Source organism: Ovis canadensis, chromosome 1, assembly GCF_042477335.2.
Source record: "Ovis canadensis isolate MfBH-ARS-UI-01 breed Bighorn chromosome 1, ARS-UI_OviCan_v2, whole genome shotgun sequence".
Taxonomy (NCBI): domain Eukaryota; kingdom Metazoa; phylum Chordata; class Mammalia; order Artiodactyla; family Bovidae; genus Ovis; species Ovis canadensis.
Window position 1 is genome coordinate 187,860,575 of NC_091245.1, and position 14,510 is coordinate 187,875,084.

The 14,510-nt window shown below is 44.4% G+C and overlaps 1 protein-coding gene and 1 long non-coding RNA gene across 14 annotated transcripts in view; one reads left to right on the top strand and one right to left on the bottom strand.

Annotated features, from left to right (window-relative positions):
• Positions 1-2,166: 2,166 nt before the first annotated feature.
• Positions 2,167-14,510, top strand: part of NR1I2 (nuclear receptor subfamily 1 group I member 2) — a 32,528-nt gene continuing 20,184 nt past the window's right edge. For 11 of the 13 annotated variants that reach the window (XM_069555055.1, XM_069555044.1, XM_069555074.1 and 8 more), the window contains exon 1: positions 2,180-2,536. The gene's annotated coding sequence lies outside the window, so the exon portion shown is untranslated. Of the gene's footprint in view, positions 2,537-14,510 lie in introns of all 13 variants that reach the window. The other 2 variants (XM_069555024.1, XM_069555078.1) reach the window with 2 other exon arrangements.
• On the bottom strand, positions 4,757-8,212 carry LOC138929770 (uncharacterized). Its single transcript, XR_011445960.1, has 3 exons — positions 7,905-8,212; positions 7,519-7,757; positions 4,757-5,053 (listed from the first exon to the last, which is right to left on the bottom strand). It is a non-coding gene; the product is annotated as an uncharacterized lncRNA (long non-coding RNA).

Here is a 14,510-nt window from a genome sequence, read left to right on the forward strand (position 1 = left end):
GAATCTTGGAGTGGGTTGCCATGCCTTCCTCCAGGGATTGAACCCATTTCTCCCATGTTCCTGCACTGCAGGCAGATTCTTTGCTGTTGAGCCACCAGGGAAGCCTCTAACTAAGCTGGGATCTGCCTTTTTTTTTTTTTTCCCCTGACTCTGGAAATGCTTGTCTTTACAAAAAGGCCTAGTTTTTTCTTCTAAGACTTTGGGTATTTTTAGAGAAGCTTTAGTTTCACAGCAAAATTCAGAGGAAGGTACAGAGATTTCCCATATACTCTCTGCTCTCAACATTCACAGGGTCCCCATTATCAACACCCCTCACCAAAATGGGACATTTGTTACAATCAATGAACATACATTGACATATCATAATTACCCAAAATCCAGAGTTTACTGTAGAGCTCACTCTTGGTGTTGTACATTCTTTGGGTTTGGACAAATGTATAATGACATGTATCTAACATTACAGTATCTTATAAGAATATTTTCACTACCCTTAAAGATCTTCTGTGCTCCCAGAAAGACCTACTTAGAATCTTGCAAATTAAGTTTCCTGGGATGAGTTCTTAACCATCTTCAGCTTTCCAACCCCTAAGGCTGTGTTCAGGATCTTTAGATTATAGCTTCTCAGGGCACCAGAGGCACCACCACCCCCAGCCAGCACTCCCCAGGGCACACCAGAGAGGCTGCATCCCCTGGGACCCAAATACAGTATTTCACTAGGTCCTTCCTACCCAAGTCCACCTCCCAACCATGTAATTCCACATTTCCCAGTCTTAACAGAATCCCCTGTGGACAATCAGAAACTTGACTGAAAGAAAAGAGCCCCCTGCTCGGTGGTGCAGGTCACCACCCCTGCTGCAGACCTCTCACAGCAGGCTGTACGAGCTGCTCTATTTTCTGCACTTGGCTGGGAAGAGCAAAGCAAGCAAGCACTTGAGAAATGCTCACCCCTGACTCACTGGAAAAGACTCTGATGCTGGGAGGGATTGGGGGCAGGAGAAGAAGGGGATGACCGAGGATGAGATAGCTGGATGGCATCACGGACTCCATGGACGTGAGTCTGAGTGAACTCCGGGAGATGGTGATGGACAGGGAGGCCTGGCGTGTTGAGATTCATGTGGTCGCAAAGAGCTGGACACGACTGAGCGACTGAACTGAATTGAGGAAACCCTGGACTCAAATCCTCCTTATCCCTTGGGAGGGGCAAAATGAGTGGAAGAGAAGAAACCAACTTAACTAAAGACCAAACAAAAACTGTACTTAGATATTCTTGCTTTTCTCATCAGGAGGACTGGATTAAGACATGAGTTCAAAATAAAAACAGTTTAAATCAGGAAATAGTGTGAGGAAGCCCCAGTCTTCACACAGCTCTCTCCCGCACCTGTCTAACCAGCAGGTCTTCTCCCCTTTCTCTCCGCTTCCCCTGTTCCTTTCTCTTCGTGGCCAGCACCCTGCTTACTGTTGTCTGAAGCATGTACCTAGCTCACTCCGCACATCTCCATAAAGCACCCTTAAAAACAAAGCAAGTGAAAAACATATCCTGTGACACTCAGCACTTCGGGCTCTCGTCTCCTCTTTTCCCTTGAGAGCTAGAACAGCCATCAGCAGCTGGTGCTGGGAACCTGAGGCTCAGGCTGAGGAGCAAGGGGCTGCTGGGAGGGCCTGGAGGAAGGAAGAACCCTGAGAACTTCTCCCAGTGGTCCATGCAGGCTGAGGAGTAAGGGGCTGCTGGGAGGGTGTGGTGGAAGGAAGAACCCTGAGGACTTGTCCCAGTGGTCCATGCTGCCTGCTCCTGGTCAGCTGGCTGTCCTTAGGCCAGAGCCACAGGTTACACTCCTGTGAGCTGTGCTCAGACCCCTCATTTCACAGTCTTTCCCTCTCCCTGTATGCTTGCCGCTCTCTTACACAAACATGCAGTATCAAGTCAAGTAACACTGTCAGGCAAAGTAGCTTCAGACAAAGGAAGAAGTGTTTGAGACCTAAGTTCAAATTAACTTTACCTCAGGGTCTAAAATGCAAAGCCCTTCAGATACATGAAATTTGCTCAGAACTGATTAGACAAAGCAGAAGCTAGCAACATTCCTCCCCTTCTCCTGTTTTACAGTGAAGACATCTGAGGAAAAGTAGGGTGCACATAATGAGAGTAAATACGGTAATCTGGTCATTTGCAAGTTCAAGCGCTGGACTTGGGACTTAGGAGTGCCAGATGGAGGCCATTACAGCCTACCTCTGGCCTGGACTGAAATGTGGGTGAGAGACAAGATTGGCTCAGATCCTGGGAAATAATAACCTATGACTATAGTACAGGGAAGAGGAAGCACTGTCCTGACTGCAGCAGGAGCTGTAGCCGTAGCCTCTTACCCGAGTGAAGTGTTCACTCCTGAGGAAAGCTAATGTTCCAGTCTTTAACAAGGCAGCTACTTCAGGGATATTGATGTTCTGATTGCTCCTTTATTCCTGATTGTTCAAAGTGGACCTCAAAGGGGAAGAAAGTAGACCTCAAAGGAGAAGTCGGAGCAAAGAAGTCACTACCTAACAGGTATGGTTTTTCCTCTCTCTTTTGCTGATGGCGAATCACCCCCAGTTCCATGTGAAAGAAGCGTGGGAACACAAGTGTATCTCAAGTTTGAGGTCAGCAGTCACAACGGGGTGTGTATGTATTGGCCTTGCTGTTCTCCACATTTCCAGAATGAAAAAAAGCCACAAAGGCAATCACTTAATATTGTCTCATTAATGATGCTTCCTTATCCCTCACTTGCCGCCTAGAGAAATAATCACAGTGGAAGCCTCAACCGCACATGCACCACCATAAGTCATACATACAATCAGCTCTGTTGTACAGTTGGAGTCTCCTGATCCAGAAAATACCAGTGTCGGGGACTGCAAGCGCTGGAGCTACAGGAGCCGGGAGCACCCCAGCCCTGGTTCCTCGCAACCTGCTGAGTTAGAGCTGGCAGACTTTGGAATCAAGGCTGAGACAAAGCAGCTTGACCGTCACAGGGCCTCACACCCTCAGAGTGGGGTCCCTCCAAGGCCAGCCGCACCCTGTGTAGCCCTGGGGCAGAGCTGGCTTTGGACCGGTGAGTTTGCTGTCTCTCATGCCAGGAGAGGCACCTTGCCCCACAGAATGGAGCCTCTCCTCCATCAAGCCCTCTTAACCCCACCTCACAGCTCAGCGTGGCTGAGCCTATGGCCAGAGACTCTGCTTTAAGGCAACTCCACATCTGGGGAGGTTCAGGAGTCACCTCTGAGGCCACCAAAGCTTGACTCTGTTGGCAAGCACTGTCCTCCCCATTGCCATCCCATGGATAGTTGTGCAACTCTGAGGCTGGGAAGGGTGCTGGTCACCACCAAGATGGTCATGGTCAAGGGATTATCTCCACTGCGATGGGTGTTTGGTCTCTAATGGCAGCCCACCAGGCTCCCCCGTCCCTGGGATTCTCCGGGCAAGAACACTGGAGTGGGTTGCCATTTCCTTCTCCAATGCAGGAAAGTGAAGTCGCTCAGTCAGGCTGACTCTTAGCAACCCCATGGACTGCAGCCTACCAGGCTCCCCCGTCCATGGGATTTTCCAGGCAAGAGTACTGGAGTGGGTTGCTATTGCCTTCTCCAATTAGTTGGTTAATAAGAAAGATTATTTTTCTATAAATATTCAAATGCACTTTAAAATATTTAAACGCATTTAAATATTTATTTAAAATAGTTTTAGTTATGTAATAAACTTAGTCTAAACAAGGAATTGGCAGACTACGGCTCACAGGTGAAATGTGAGCCATGTTTTCATAAAGTTTGATGAGAACGCAGCCGTGCCCATTCATTATGTGGCATTAGCTATAGCTGATTTTGCCTTATAACAGTGGAACTGAGTAGTTACAAAAGAGCTGATGTAGCCACCAAAGCCTGAAGTATTAACTGCCTGGCCTTTTACAGAAAAAGTCTGCCAATTCCTAGTCTCAAAGTATTAACTTGTCTCTCAGTTATTATGGAATAAACCTAATAGACAACCACAAAACTGACTAAACCATGGTTAGTAATAGCTTGTAAAAATTACAAATGCAAGCAGTGATACACACTTCTTGTGAAGTGAAAAAGTCTTACAGATGAAGTGAAATTCTGTTAGCCATCCTGCTGGTGCAGCTCCCCTGTTCCTACAAAAGTAACTGATCAGTTTGGTGTGTTTACTGCTGGATGGTCTCCTTTGCATTCACACACACATATATGTCCTAACATACTACATACAATGTCTTATTATTCTCCTTGATATTCCACTCAAATTTTCCCTTCCCATATTCCATATGGAGCTTTTCTGTATTTACGGAAATTTTAACTGCTACACACTATTGCAGAGTACAATTCTTTCATTTAGCCATTTCCTTTTTGATAAATATTTTAGCTGTTTCCAAGTTTTTACTCTTACCAACAACACTACAGTGACTTTTCCTGTTTACATCTTCTCATGCCCACCTTCAAGTGTTTCCCTTTAGGAGCTACTGAGAAGCTGGATCACTCCATCACAGAATACATGCGTTTTAATTTTTAAGACTGTCAGATGGCCTGCCACAGTGCCTGTACCATTTTATATTCCCTCCAGCTGAGAACAACAGTTACTATTCCTCCACACCCTGATGCTTGCTACTTATTAAACATTTGATTACTTTCCCAATTGGATGTATCAGAACAGTAGCCCATTTAAGAAAATACTCAAATTTCCCTGATTACTAATATATTAGTTTCCAGACTGGAAGTACCACAGACTAGATGGCTTACACTAAAGAAATTTATTTTCTCACATAAAGGGCAGAAAGTGCAAGATTAAGGTGTCGGCAGGTTTGGTTTCTCCTGAGCCTTCTTTCCTTGGCTCACTGATGGCACCTTCCTCTGTGAGTCCATCCCGGTGTCTCTCTGTGTCCACATTCCTCTTCTTACAGGGAGACTCATCACATTGTGTTAGGGCTCAGCCTAACAACCAGACTTGAGCTTAATCCACTGTCTAAAGAGTCTGTCTCCAAATACAGTCTGAGGTCCTCGGAGACACAATCCATAACAACCAGTGAGGCTGGGCATTTAAAAAAAAAAATAATTCATCACCATTCTATTTCCCTCTTAATTGTCTGTTCTTTAACTCATTTTATACTGGTCTATCTTTTCCCACTCATTTGTAGGAGTCTGATATTTATTCTTGATGATAACCCTTTGATTTATATACAGTACTCTAAAATTGTCACTTGTGTTTTTAACTTTGCATCATGTTTTTAGTCAACAGAAGTATTTACTAATTTTGCTATTATTATTTTGATGTAGGTCTTTTTATTGATTTTCTCCTTTATGGACTATGCTCTTTACTTCTTATATGAGAAAGCCTTTTCAACAGCTAAGATTATATCAATATTTTGCCACACTTTTATCATTTAAAAAATAGGCTTTCCGTCTACCTGGAACTTATTTCTATTAATTATTTCAATTGCTTTATTGAAAAGTCTGTCCTTATTCATTTGAAATGTAAACCTTTATCACATACTAAGTTCTCTGTTTTGCATGTCTATCCTTGGATTCTATATTATTTTGTATTTATTTCCCATTCTTGAGCCAGTTTCCATTATAGCTTTATTGTTTCTAATTTATTTTTTTCCACTAAAATCTGTTTTGTTTAGATATTCCATGATATTTCATCTTGTTACCTCACTGAATTCTCTTAACTGTTGTAAAAGTTGATCTGCTGATTCCTTTGGAATTTCTTGGTAGACTTCTTAAACATATGTAACAAGCATTTTGCTCTTTCTAATCTTTACACAGTGTTTTTTCCCTCCTGGTCTTGCTGCCTTCATGGCCTTCTGGCACAGTGCTAAATTGGAGCCATGCCAGAGGACAGCCACAGGGCTGATGCACCCAGTTGTATATGTTGTACACTGCACAATTCTAGGAATACCATTTGCACTTAGATGTCTTAATTGTTTTTGTCATGTTCCTGATTTTAATTCATTGTTATTTCACACTGTGAACTCATATTTCTTGGAGACGTCTCTGCAGGATTCTTTGGGGCTGGGGTTGTGCCCTGGTCACAACCTGGGAATAACCCAGGAGTGTGTGTGGGACTCCTTCTTGCACACTGGGGCCTTTTGATCTGAAGAGGGTTGGGAAGAATTGTCTGCCACCTGATACCCGCTCATCTACCTGCCATACCTCCGGGAGCGTCTGTGAAACATCAAAATAACAAACTGAATACCCAACTGATAGTTAAGATGAGGAGACACAGCTAAACCTTTCATGTAATATATGAAACAATTCTCCCAGGTCTCTATGGATTCCAAACAAAGAGCCAAACTATAAAACTACTGGCAATAAGAGCACTTCACATGCATGTTTAAGAGACAGGCAGTTACATCAGAGGTCAATGTGCCTTGTTAAATATTGGAAGAGAGTAGAGGTGTACTTTTGACTTGGGCTGATCCAAGTCGAGGAATGAACCTTCTGACCTCTTTGATGATTGTGTCCCAGGAAGCACAAAGGCCAAATTTCATTTATGGCCAAAGATAGCAGCCAGCCTCTCATAAGCAAATTCATACAAGGTGATTTTTGCTGTTTCCTCTGGGTGTCTGTTCCCTGCCAGGGCCAAGGAGTGGGAGTCTTGTTCAGAGTATTTGATTTATTTGAATAAAAATTGTAAATATATGATCTCATTTTATCTGCATGAGTTTTGTGACAAAAATTTAACTTACATATTGTATCTATTTGCACTATAGAAATAATCAGAAAACAGAGGAAAGAAAAGGCCTATCACTTACTACCTTTGTGACCTTGGACACACTTCGAAGCCCCAATTTCCTCATTTGTTAAAAACATAATGCAACCTGCCCTGCCCAACTGGGGATAAGCCCTGCTCTGCCCACCTCAGTGTCTCCACATGAGATGATTTTGAAATCATTTGGTAAACAAAAAAACCTGTGTAATGTGAGTTGGTAAGTTTACCAAACATCTCCCTTCATTGAACAAAACAAAGGTTTTTAAGCTTCACTGTTGATTTCTTAAAAATTCAGTTCTTATGTAATTTCCTTTAACCTGCTTTTTTTCCCTCTTTACCCTCTGGGCACACACACACACACGTGTGCGTGCATGCACAGATATATACATGTTATAAAATATACATGTTACATATGCAGAAATAAGAAGTATTTACACAAAATATAAAAAAATAATCCTGCTGTTTCTGAGACCTTCTATACCTAAGGACACGATTTTTCTACCATTTTCCCTTTCATTTAGACTCTCTATGGCTTCAGCTCCAAAATGCTCACTCTTTCTTCCCCTTAATCTCAGTAACCAGATTTCAAAGCTTTTCAACTCGACTCATTTCAAGATTAACTGTATATGTAACTCCTCCCCACACCCTTTTCCTGGGAAGGGTCTGTCTTACCCCAAAATGGATGTTGACTTTAAACAACAATTTATGACGCCAGTCATTTTGTGTGTATTTGCCCATCTCCTCTATTTTCCAGAACGCCAAAGATGTTTTTATTATCTTACCCTCTACCCACTACTCCATCATGTTCTCCATCACATCCTTTTTGCGTCCTGCTGATTTTCTGTCTGGCTGGTTGACTGCGTAGGTCTTTGCTGCTCAGTGTGGATGCAAACCAGCAGACCCAGGGAGTGGTCAGAAAGGCAGGAAGGGCTTAAGCCCACCCTGATCCGGGGATTGGAATTTGCATTTTAACAAGCTCCTCAGGTGATCTGTATTCTTGGAAAGCTGGAGAACCCTCATCCTAGATGAGAAGCAGGTGCAGGGTTAGCTTAAGCAGTGGAGCTTCTGAAGCAGCCTGGAGAGAAGGGGCACAACTTTCATGCCTCACGGAGGCTAAAATGTGGCTTAAAAACTAAGGCCATCCAGGGTCAAATGCAGCTTAACTCACCTGGGTACCTTTTGATCCCTCCCTGTAGAGCTTTTAGCCACTGTTGGTACTTTTCCTTTTTGCTGCTTCTCCGCCTCATGGCTCTGGCCTCCTCACAGCCCTTCCTGGCTGTCCACCTTCTCTGTGTGCCTGGGATCTGTGGCACCCACGCTGGCCCAGTATCTTGGCTTTTCTCTCTTCTTTGAAATAGAGTATAATCACTTTTAAAAACACATGTTTATTTGGCTGTGTCAGGTCTTATTTGCAGCCTGTGGGCTCTGTAGTTGCAGGAAGCAAACTGTTAGTTGCAGCATGTGGGATCTAGTTCCCCGAACAGGGATCAAACCAGGGCCCCTGCATTGGGAGAGCGAAGTCTTAGCCACTGACCAGAGGAGATACTTGGCTTCTCTTTCCACATTCTCTAAATATTTGATCAACAGCTGCTTGGTGACATGTGATTTTTTAAAACTGTGTACAATATACTGAGTATTCACCTACTACCTTAACATTCAAGTCTGTGGTTTGGTAATGTTAGCTGTATGCATATTATGCAATCATTCTCCAGAATGTTTTCATCCTATAAAACTGAAAGTCTATACTCACGAAACAACAACTTGCCTTTCCCTTCTTCCCACAAGCCCCTGGCAACCACCATCCTACTTATTTTAACTTTATTGAAAAAACAATCGCACTATAATTGTGTGAGTTTAAAGTGTACAACGTGACGATTTGATATACGTTTACACTGTAGAGCAATTATCAAGGTCAAGAAAATTAACACATCTGACCCCTCACAAAGTGAACAAAGTTAACTCCTGTGTGTGTGGTAAGAATGCTTAAGACATGCTCTCAGTGACTTTCAAATAATAGTGTTACTAACTGCAGTCACCACACTGTACACTGCCACCATTCCACTTCCTATTTCTGTGAGTTTGATTACCCTAGGTACATCATGTAAGTCAAATCATACAGTATTTGTCCTTTTGACTGGCTTATTTCACTTAGCATAATGTTCTTAAGTTTCATTCATGTTGTAATATATGTCAGAATTACCTTCCTTTTCAAGACTGAAAATATTTCATTATGTATATATCATATTTTATTTATCCATTTATCTGTTGATGGATATTTTGGTTGCTTCTTCCTGCTGACTGTTGTGAATAATGCTGTTGTGAACAAGGGTGTGCAAATATCTCAAGACCCTGCTTTCAATCCAGAAGTAGAATTGCTCAGTCTTTGGCAATCCTACTTTTTTTCTGAGGAATCTCCTTACTGTTTTCCATAGTGCCTGCACCATTTTGTATTCCCACTAGCAATACACAAGAGTTCTAACTTCTCCGCATCCTTGCCATCACTTGTTATTCTGTTTTTGTGAGAGCAGCCCTCCTGTCTGTAAGATAGGATGTAAGATGAGTTCTCATTGTGATTCTGAGTTGCCTTTCCCTAGTGATTAGTAATATGAGCATCTTTTCACATGTCTGTGGACGTGCTCTTCACAGTCAAAATATGTCATTTATTCTGCACTGTTTTCCACCCAGATGACTTCTTGAAAAGTAAAATGTTTAGATAATAAAGTAGTCCACTCATTCCATGCCAACAGCCCTCCAGCACACACGACTCGACTCCGTTTCTGACCCCGTATGCCTCCAGGTGGTCGGGTGAGTGGCCCTGTGTATAGGCACAGGAGTGCTCCTGGACAGAGAGTAGTCGGCACTGTTAAGGAGGCTTTAAAAAAAAGTTTTGTTTTTTTTTTTGGTGGTAGAAGTCACATAATATAAAACACACGATTTGAACCATATTTAACTGTGCAGTTCAGGGGCACTAAGTACATTCACATTCTTGTGCTCTCTCGCTGTTACCCACCTCTTGACTTTTCACCTTCCTAAACTGAAACTCTCTCCTCATTAAACATTAACTCCCCATTCCCACTCCCCGCCTCCCAGCCCCTGGCATCTACCAGTGTCCTTTCTGATGCTATGAATTTGACTATTCTAGGTACTTTGTGTAAGTAGAATCAATATTTATCTGCACCTAATGTCTGTTGGAATTCGTCTTTAAGGTTAACTTAATATATGTTTTAAATCTGCACCTCAGGGTGAGGACTACCTTGGTAGGGAAGAAAACAATTTAGGCTTGCCTCATTACTGATCTGTTCCAACAACATGATAGTATTCTTGGAATCTGGTGGCCCCCTAGGCAACAGCCCAGACATCAGGCCCTTTAACTTGGCCTCGTCTGTGTTTCTGACATTCAGATTCACCAGGAAAGGATCTGAACAGGTCAATAGATCCCATGCCACTGGAGAGAGCAATTACCCCATGCCCCACAGGCCCAGGAAGCTGATGGACCACTGGCAGGCACTTGGACCTGGTCCAACCAGCAGCCCCTGTGAGGGCAGTGTGGGTGGGACAGGCCTACCTAGCCTCATGCTCCGCCAGCAGGCTCAGACTGGCTAGTTTATGAGTCTCTTTCACAAGGACAGAGACGGGAGGCTTTGAACATGCGAACGTAACACCGTTTAACCCCTCATATAACTGTGTCACAAACAGTGGCACTTTATCTGACACATCCTGTCTTTTTCCAACATGAGGAGAGGGGAAAGTAGCACTTTTTTCTAACAAAAGCTTTCTCTGATCTCATGCATTTCAAAATCTCAGATCTCACTGTAACTCCCACTTGCTGCCAATCCATTCTTCTCCAGTGGAAGCCCACTCCTCCCACCTCAGAACTGCTAGAAGGAAGTGTGCATGCCAAGTCACTTTAGTCACGTCCAACTCTTTACGACCCCATGGACTGTAGCCCACCAGGCTCCTCTCTCCATGGGATCCTCCAGGCAAGAATACTGGAACGGGTTGGCATGCCCTCCTCCAGGAAATCTTCCTGACTCAGGGATTGAACCTGCGTCTCTTTTGCCTCCTGTATTGGCAGGCAGGTTCTCTATCACTAGCGCCACCTATGAAGCCTGCCAGAAGGGAGTGCCACTCAAGCAAGAAGAAGGGTTAATGTGCAGCAGGGAAGCAGCGGTGTTGACCACAGGCCAGGCAGTCCCTCCCTCTCTGATGCCTGATCCATAGAAGGGGCCTCTCTGAAACGCTTTGTTTTGACACTTTTGTCAATGTGTTCAGACCTGACAACAGCATCAAAATGGAACACAGAGAGACTGGGCAGTCAAGGCTTCATTGGTCTGAGGTGTAAGCTCCCCTGGAGACTGCAGCAGGCTATGCGGCTTAGTTTTATAGGGTGTATATATGTGTGTGTGTGTGTTTTATACATATATATGTGTAGTTTTACAGGTTTTATATTATATATATATATATATATATATATATATAAAATACATATAAACATGTAGTTTTATAGGTGCAACAGAACCAGAGCAGAGGTGGATTTTAGATAATGAGGCTTAGGCCCTCATTCACATGTACTCTTCCGAATCACATCATATGCTTTTGTAACATTTTCAAAAGTCAGACATGAATCACAGCTGTTTCGGAGATTTCTACTCACCGTCACATTTTCCTTGAAGTTGAGTGGGGATGGAATGGCCCTGGGCATGTCCGGGGCCAGGCTAAGGGCAATGATCTGGGGACACACACAGCATGGGCGCGTGGCTGCAGCTCCGGACGCAGAGCAGGGCTGCTAGCCAGCCAGCGTGGCTGCAGTTCCAGGAAGGCCCCCTCCGCCGGCTCGCCCACCGTCCTGACAGGGAAGCACAGGGCCTGCCTGTGGCCACATCACCGCGCCCCGTGGCGTCCAGCACAGGCTAGAGGAGGGGACAGAGGTCTGAAATGGGTGAAGGCAGAGTTTAACTGACGGAGAATTCCTCCAAATATAAAACTTCCATGAAAAATATCTTGACAGAGGTTTTCTTAAGTTGACAACAATCCTTGACTTAGTTGTAAAGATGAAACTTTTCTCTATTATCATAATAAAAAGCAAATTTTGATCACCAGTGCTAGAGGAATGATCTTTCTACTCTTTATATTTAAAATGACATTACAAAATCATTGTTCTACAAGGAATATAATTCACTCACTATTGCTGTTATAGTAGTACCAGAAACTGGTGGCTTAAATAATGCAAAATGAACTGTCTTATAGTTCTGGATGTTCTAAGGCCAAAATCAGTGCCACTGAGCTAAAATCAAGGTGTCGCCAGACTGGTCTCTTCAGGCAGGGACCCCCTTGGCTCTTCTAGATGCCACCCACACTCCTGGTCTCTTCTCCCATCTTCAAAGCCGGCAGAACTGACCTCTTGTCCGTCATCACATCTCTTTCTTTGAATAAATCCAAGAAAGTCTTTTGAGGATTCAGGTGATTAGACAGAGCCCACCTGGGTAATTCCCCATCTCAAGGCCTGCATTCTCAATCACAGCCGCAGAGACCCTTGTGCCACGTAAGGAAACATATTCACGTGCTCCAGGGATCAGGACACAGACGTCTTTGGGTCGTTATTCTGTCTCCCACAAGGAGACAATCAAAGATACCATAGAGGAGTGTCAGACAGTTAATCAAAATGTTACGCTGTCTTTCTGGATTTCATGACGTTTGCTACTATCCTTTTTAATATTTGTAATTTATTGTGATTTCTCTTCTCATTCTTTCTCACAAACGCATATTTTCTTGATACCTAACTACACATCTGCAACTCTGCATTCTGTTTTATAAAGAAAACTCCCACAATTGTATAAGCCTCAGACCCCACATAAGCTGACTCACGGCACCTCTACTCACCCACTGACTTAAATGAAAACTTGATGAAGTCTCTCCCACGGCCAGCTGGAGAGAGTCTGCAGCTGGCCAGAGTGGGTGACTTGTGGACTCATGGGCCAGAAGGAAGGCCAGGGAGTGCCAAGTGGGGCTGACCGGTGTCTCAGAGTGACCCTCCTCCCATCTGTGCCCTGGAGAGTCACCTCCTGAAGCAGATGCAGCGTGTGGACACTCCCCAAGACAGGGGTCCCCAGCCTCCAGGATCTAATACCTGATGGAGCGGATACAGTAATAATAGAAACCGAGTGCGCAATGAATGTGATGTGCTTGAATCCCTCTGAAACCATCCCTTCCACCTCACCCCCCACTCCTGGTCCTTGGAAAAACTGTCTTCTATGAAAACGAAGCCTGGAAAGGTGGGGAACCGCTGCCCTAAGCGTTGCCCAGAATGACAGATAGGGCCTGGGGGTGAGGAGAGAGTGGGCCAGGCACAGAGGGACTCGGGCCTCTGAACTGCTACCCTGGGAACAGCATAAATCTCCTGCTTGGCAAATGTTAGGATTCTCCTGGGTTCAGGGTTAGCTATTTCTCCCTTGTTATGGCTAAAACTCTGCACTTGGTCTGATTTTCTCTCTGGGGTTCTTTCTGGGGCTCAGCATGAACCAGCAGCCCCCAAGCCTTTCTCGAGCTCCCTTACGAAAAGCATTCATCACCAGCGGTTTCTCTTCCACTGCCGTTCATCTGCCCTTTTTATCTCCTAACCTGCCTGCACTCCTCCCCTGGAGCAATGCTCACAGCTGGGACCCTCATTCTGGCTTCAGTTTCTTTCACTCCGCTCTCAGGGCTCCTCTCCCGCTCTAGTGAGAATTCCTCCTTCTTGTTCAGTTCAGTCGCTCAGTCGTGTCCAACTCTTTGTGACCCCGTGAATCACAACACGCCAGACCTCCCTGTCCATCACCAACTCCCGGAGTTTACTCAGACTCACGTCCATCGAGTCCATGATGCCATCCAGCCATCTCATCCTCTGTTGTCCCCTTTTCCTCCTGCCCCCAATCCCTCCCAGCATCACAGTCTTTTCCAACGAGTCAACTCTTTGCATGAGGTGGCCAAAGTACTGGAGTTTCAGCTTTAGCATCATTCCTTCCAAAGAACACCCAGGGCTGATCTCCTTCAGAATGGACTGGTTGGATCTCCTTGCAGTCCAAGGGACTCTCAAGAGTCTTCTCCAACACCACAGTTCAAAAGCATCAATTCGCTGGCTCTCAGCCTTCTTCACAGTCCAACTCTCACATCCATACATGACCACAGGAAAAACCACAGCCTTGACTAGATGGACCTTAGTCAGCAAAGTAATGTCTCTGCTTTTGAATATGCTATCTAGGTTGGTCATAACTTTTCTTCCAAGAAGTGAGCGTCTTTTAATTTCATGGCTGCAGTCACCATCTGCAGTGATTTGGGAGCCCAAAAAATAAAGTCTGACACTGTTTCCCTACCTATTTCCCATGAAGTGATGGGACCGGATGCCATGATCTTCGTTTTCTGAATGTTGAGCTTTAAGCCAACTTTTTCACTCTCCTCTTTCACTTTCCTCAAGAGGCTTTTTAGTTCCTCTTCGCTTTCTGCCATAAGGGTGGTGTCATCTGCATATCTGAGGTTATTGATATTTCTTCCAGCAATCTTGATTCCAGCTTGTGTTTCTTCCAGTCCAGCGTTTCTCATGATGTACTCTGCATAGAAGTTAAATAAGCAGGGTGATAATATACAGCTTTCCCCTCCTTTTCCTATTTGGAACCAATCTGTTGTTCCATGTCCAGTTCTAACTGTTGCTTCCTGACATGCATACAGATTTCTCAAGAGACAGGTCAGGTGGTCTGGTATTCCCATCTCTCTCAGAATTTTCCACAGGTTATTGCGATCC